Source organism: Orcinus orca, chromosome 11 (assembly GCF_937001465.1).
Source record: "Orcinus orca chromosome 11, mOrcOrc1.1, whole genome shotgun sequence".
Classification (NCBI taxonomy): domain Eukaryota; kingdom Metazoa; phylum Chordata; class Mammalia; order Artiodactyla; family Delphinidae; genus Orcinus; species Orcinus orca.
The window spans coordinates 34,740,213-34,746,100 of NC_064569.1; the positions used below are offsets into that span (position 1 = coordinate 34,740,213).

The 5,888-nt window shown below is 38.2% G+C and overlaps 1 pseudogene; it reads left to right on the forward strand.

Moving 5' to 3' along the window:
- Positions 1-465: 465 nt before the first annotated feature.
- Positions 466-2,070, forward strand: LOC101283922 (eukaryotic initiation factor 4A-II-like; annotated as a pseudogene).
- The last annotated feature ends 3,818 nt before the right edge of the window (positions 2,071-5,888 follow it).

The following is a 5,888-nucleotide window of genomic DNA, read 5'->3' on the forward strand; positions in this document are numbered from 1 at the left end:
CTTGTCTGTGTCAAATGTTGGAGCTACAGCACCTGGGATACAGCAATGGAAAAAACCATCAGAAGCCCCTACTCTCCTGGAATTTACATAGTCATGATGGGAGACAAATAATAAATCAACAAGTAAATGCAGTAATTTCAGATAGCTATAAATGCTGGTAATATGATTAAATGTCTGATGCGGAGCAAGGATTTGGTTTGGGTACATATGTGCAGATTGATGTACAATGCATAATATATTTGCCCCACAGTGCTTCATATTTGAGTGATGTTTAACTGCAACTTTCCTTGCAATTAGATTTTTGTACCCACTGGTATAAACAGCAAAAATAGCTTATAGACATCTTATATATTGTTCTTTATAGATTAGCTGCCCAATTTAGGCAAAATCCCTTTTAAAATATAATTATAATCTGGAGCATATAGACAGAATATTAACATAGAAGTAAAAAGGTATTAGCTTTCCAGTCGGGCACTGAGTGGTTCATTGGATCATGTCTGGTAGCTCCGCGGATTATAACAGAGAACACGGCGGCCCAGAGGGAACGGAGCCCGATGGTGTCATCGAGAGCAACAGGAATGAGATTGTGATAACTTTGATGATATGAATTTAAAGGAGTCTCTTCTTCGAGGCATCTATGCTTATGGTTTTGAGAAGCCATCAGCTATTCAGCAGAGAGCTATTAGCCCGTGTATTAAAGGGTATGATGCGATTGCTCAAGCTCCGTCAGGTACTGGCAAGACAGCCATATTTGCTATTTCCATCCTGCAACAGTTGGAGATTGAGTTCAAGGAGACCCAAGCACTAGTATTGGCCCCCACCAGAGAACTGACTCCACAGATCCAAAAGGTAATTCTGGCACTTGGAGACTATATGGGAGCAATTTGTCATGCCTGCATTGGTGGAGCCAACGTTCGAAATGAAATGCAAAAACTTCAGGCTGAAGCACCACATATTGTTGTTGGTACACCAGGGAGAGTGTTTGATATGTTAAACAGAAGATACCTTTCTCCAAAATGGATCAGAATGTTTGTTTTGGATGAAGCAGATGAAATGCTGAGCCGAGGGTTTAAGGATCAAATCTATGAGATTTTCCAAAAATTAAATACAAGTATTCAGGTGGTGTTGCTTTCTGCCATAATGCCAACAGATGTGTTGGAAGTGACCAAAAAATTCATGAGAGATCGCATTCGAATTCTGGTGAAAAAGGAAGAATTGACCCTTGAAGAAATTAAACAGTATTATATTAATGTTGAAAGAGAGGAATGGAAGTTGGATACACTTTGTGACTTGTACGAGACACTGACGATTACACAGGCTGTTATTTTTCTCAACACAAGGCATAAGGTGGACTGGCTCACTGAGAAAATGCATGCCAGGGATTTCAGTTTCTGCTCTGCATGGTGACATGGACCAGAAGGAAAGAGATGTTATCATGAGGGAATTCTGATCAGGGTCAAGCTGTGTTCTGATCACTACCGACTTGTTGGGGTCGATAGCAGCAGTTGATGACGAGATGGCACTCAGAAACGGCGACGTAATTTAGGACGTGGAATCATAAGTGAAACAGCACACTGTCTGAATAAAGAGCGAAATTGGCAGAGCGGGTAGATTTGGGAGGAAAGGTGTGGCTATAAACTTTGTTACTGAAGAAGGCAAGAGGATTCTTCATGACACTGATACTTTCTACAATACTACAGTGGAGGAAATGCCAATGAATGTGGCTGACCTTATTTAATTCCTGGGATGAGATAGTTTTGAATGCAGTCCTCGCTGTTGCTGATAGGCAATCACAACGTGCATTGTGCTTCTTTCTTTGGGAATATTTGAATCTTGTCTCAATGCTCATAGCGGATCAGAAATACAGATTTTGATAGCAAAGCAACATTAGTCGTGAGCTCTTGTGAGGAAAGTCGTTGGCTTTATCCTCTTTAGAGTTAGACTGTTGGGGTGGGTATAAAAGATGGGGTCTGTAAAATCTTTCTTTCTTAGAAATTTATTTCCTAGTTCTGTAGAAATGGTCATATTAGATGTTCTCTATCATTTAATAATATACTTGTGGACTAAAAGATATAAAAAAGACTCTCAACCACTGTGCCACCAGGGAAGCCCGCAGAAAGACCTTTAAAATTGATTTTTTTAGAAAGCATTTGAATGCATTTTGTTTGGTATTATATTTATTCAATAAAGTATTTAATTAGTGCTAAGTGTGAACTGGACCCTGTTGCTAAGCCCCAGCAAGCAATCATCCTAGATAGGGTTAAACGTTTACCCCAGTAAAATTGCCATATTGCACATGTCTTAATGAAGTTTGAATGTTAAATAAATTGTATATTCACTTTAAAAAAGAAAAAGATATTAAAGTGAAAAGGATATGAGAAGAGGGTCATTCAGTTGTTCATCCATGGGGCACCATGACAGATCAGAAGGTGGTTAATACTTGCCACGTCCAGAAAGGAAGCACAAAGGTAGCATCAAGAAGACCATGCTTACTGATATGATTTTGCATGGATTACGCACACTTATGTTGCATCTTTTTCTTTTATTAAATGATGAAAATATTTGTCCCTCTCTATTTTCCATTGAAGACATAAAGATAAATTTATAATTTCCCTAAATTTGAGATGCTATTTGCTACCATGTGCATACTGAGTTTACAAAAGGCATATTCATCACTAAAGCAATCTGCATGTGCAGTAACAGTCAAGTACAGCTTTGTTAGGACGGGTTTTGAAAGTATGTATTGTCACTATACAGCGATTGCCATTTTTAAAATAAAAATCAAGTCTATGTTTTAAATCATATAGAAATCCCTAAAGTTTTCCTCTTAGCTGATTTGGTGAACAAGTTCTGTATTTTACAAACATCTCACCTATAAACAACTTCAGATAGCACTGTGCAAAATGGAACAGAAATGCAAAATAATGGACAAAAATCTGTGGTGATGAAAGATGTCTATTTCATTGATATACTTGTTCACATAGGAGATTTGGAAAATAATGTTAAGTATGCCTCATTCTCCCAGAATTCCCCAGAGGAGTGGATGAGGATCTTCCCTTTACACGGACAACATATCAAATGTAAAAAACTTTTTTTTAATAGGCCAAATTGTACCTCCCTAAAACAAAGATGGGTTGAACCCAAAACACTAATCACACCAGCTTCTAAGCAGAACAGCTGCTGCCACATCAAGATGCTCTGGGCAAAGATGAGTGGAATAAGTTGGCCTTTGCCAAAGAAACTGTAACAATGTAACTGCAAAAAAAACAACAAAATCCACTCAATTTCCAAAAGTGACAAAATACTCTGAGAAAGTACCTTAAAGTCAGAGTTAAAGATACTACCACTACTTATTTAGAGCTAAAATTTCTCTTCCACAATATGGAAATAAAGAATACACAATTAAACCATTTTAGATAAGATTTATTTACTTATACAGAAAGTTTTTATCTCAAGATAATACACATTTTTCAATCTGTTTAAAAAACAGTAAATAATGACCTACTGTACACTGAGGAAACTACTAAACAATCTTTAAAACAATTATTTGGTAATTATAAATGCTCTGGAAATAAAAGAAAATTTCTTTTAAGATAAAAGCTTCTAGTGATCCTGAGATATCTAGTGATCCTGAGGTATAACAGGAAAACTTATTCCAACTTAAAAAAATGTATATATGATGCTCAGAAGTGTCACACTGGCTATGTCATTAGAAACACAGAGCATTTTTCTGGGTGCCATTGTCCACAAGGCCCCATGACAGGCACAGTACAATTGTGTCCTGACCCCCAAGCTTTAAAACAGGACATTCGTAAGCAAGTGTTTCTCTTTCTTATCTTTCAGTCCTTTGCTCTTTGCTCGAGGTACACAGGCACAGCTGTCACAGCATAGACAAAGTTGTGGACAGGGGAAATGGTCTGGATAACATCAAACTGGCTATGCTACGACCACAGATTGAGAAGAGCTGTCCAGTCACAGACATTTTGTGACATGACTATGATCTTTTCCCCCTTGGATCCAGAATCAATTTGCATCTTTTTTTTTTTTTTTTTTTTTTTTGCGATACGTGGGCCTTTCACTGCTGCGGCCTCTCCCGTTGCGGGAGCACAGGCTCCGGATGCACAGGCTCAGCGGTCATGGCTCACGGGTCCAGCCACTCCGCGGCATGTGGGATCCTCCCAGACCGGGGCACGAACCCGTGTCCCCTGCATCGTCAGGCGGACTCTCAACCACTGCGCCACCAGGGAAGCCCTGCATCTTGTTTTTTAGATTAAATATGGAACATGAATTTACTCAGTGGAACTCTTTACTTCTGCTTCCAATTTGAGAGAACGCACTTTGCTCTAGTGGCCCTGGGATCCTCCAAACTGATGTGAATGGCTACAATTCTGTGCATGGCAGTGATCCTCAGTATGTGGCAGTAAGGGGCTACAAGTGTATTCTTCCCTGATTGTGGATGTAAAATAAATACAGAAAATGTCTTTTTCATCTTAAGATAATATTCTATTTCACTGGCACACCTCCATGGCAATAGCAGAGACCAGCCTTCTAACACTGCATTAAATCTATAGAGTAAACATAACACATAAAAATTTTTAAAATATGAGAGAAATAAAATGTGTTTTAACTCTCAAGGTATAACCAAATAATACTTGATAGTTGACACAGTGAACCTTTACTTACTCCTATTTCTTTTAATTTACTTTCACTGTCTTTTCCCCCTTCTCCATTATCTTCTTTTAAAGTATTCAAACTGCCCACATGGATTTAATAGTAGCTCAGTTTATATCAGTCATTAATGCTTCCTTAAAAACAGCATAACTCATAGGAATCCTCATTACTTTTAACTTTATTGCTGTTGGTCAGTCAACATCTTATAAATGCTACATGTCCTTGAAATATTTTTGTTAAGTTTTTGAAGATACAGAAGCACCAATGAAGAATGAAGGAAAGAAGAATAAACCCATGTGCTTGGGCGAAGAATGTCAGGTATGTCGAGGTCCATAATCAGCTTACCTGATTGCTGTTTTGACACCTACTGCAGAGACATTGTGAAAGCTGACAAGATAACAGCCCACACATGTATGTCACCAATCTGGGGTGGGAGGCAAATCAGATGAACTCTGTCTAGCCCTTAGAGCTTTGATTTTGTTGTTTGTGATGATGGTGCTGCATATACTTACAGGAATAGAGTCATTTGGTACTTACTGAAATATGTATTAGTTTTAAAAGGATCAAAGTATGGGGGAGCAAACAGTGTGAATATACAATATAGTTACTATTTTTTTGATTCAACAGGTAAAAATTTGTCACCATAGAAATCAAATGTGCATTTTTCTCTGAGTATCCCATTCATGTAGGTATTCTCAAGATTTCAGCCTTCAATCCTCATTAATTCTCGACCTCACACTCTCCATAGGGAGTAGCTTCTGTTCTCATGGCTTCACTTGCGTCCCTAAACTGAATCTTCTCTTCAACCCAGTCCTCTCATTTGGGCTCCAGACCCATATATGCAACTACTTGCCAAATCTCCCACATCTGTCCTACTTTTCATCTCTAAATCTGAATGAGTCCTTCCCTGTGTGCTTCTTTATTCAGTGTACTCTGTCCAGTGAATGTCATCACCATTCATCCAGTTATCAAGAGCAAAACTGAAGATCCTGACCCCCTACCCCTCCTTTACCACACCCCCGATACCATCAATCCTGGTATATTTCCTATTTCTTTAATATTGTATCTATACGAGGTGATGCATGTTCACTAAACCTATTGTGGTAATCCTTCCATAATGTATGTAAGTCAAATCACTATGTTATACACCTTAAACTTATACAGTGCCGTATAAGTCAATTATATCTCAATAAAATATACATGTATATAAAAAACAT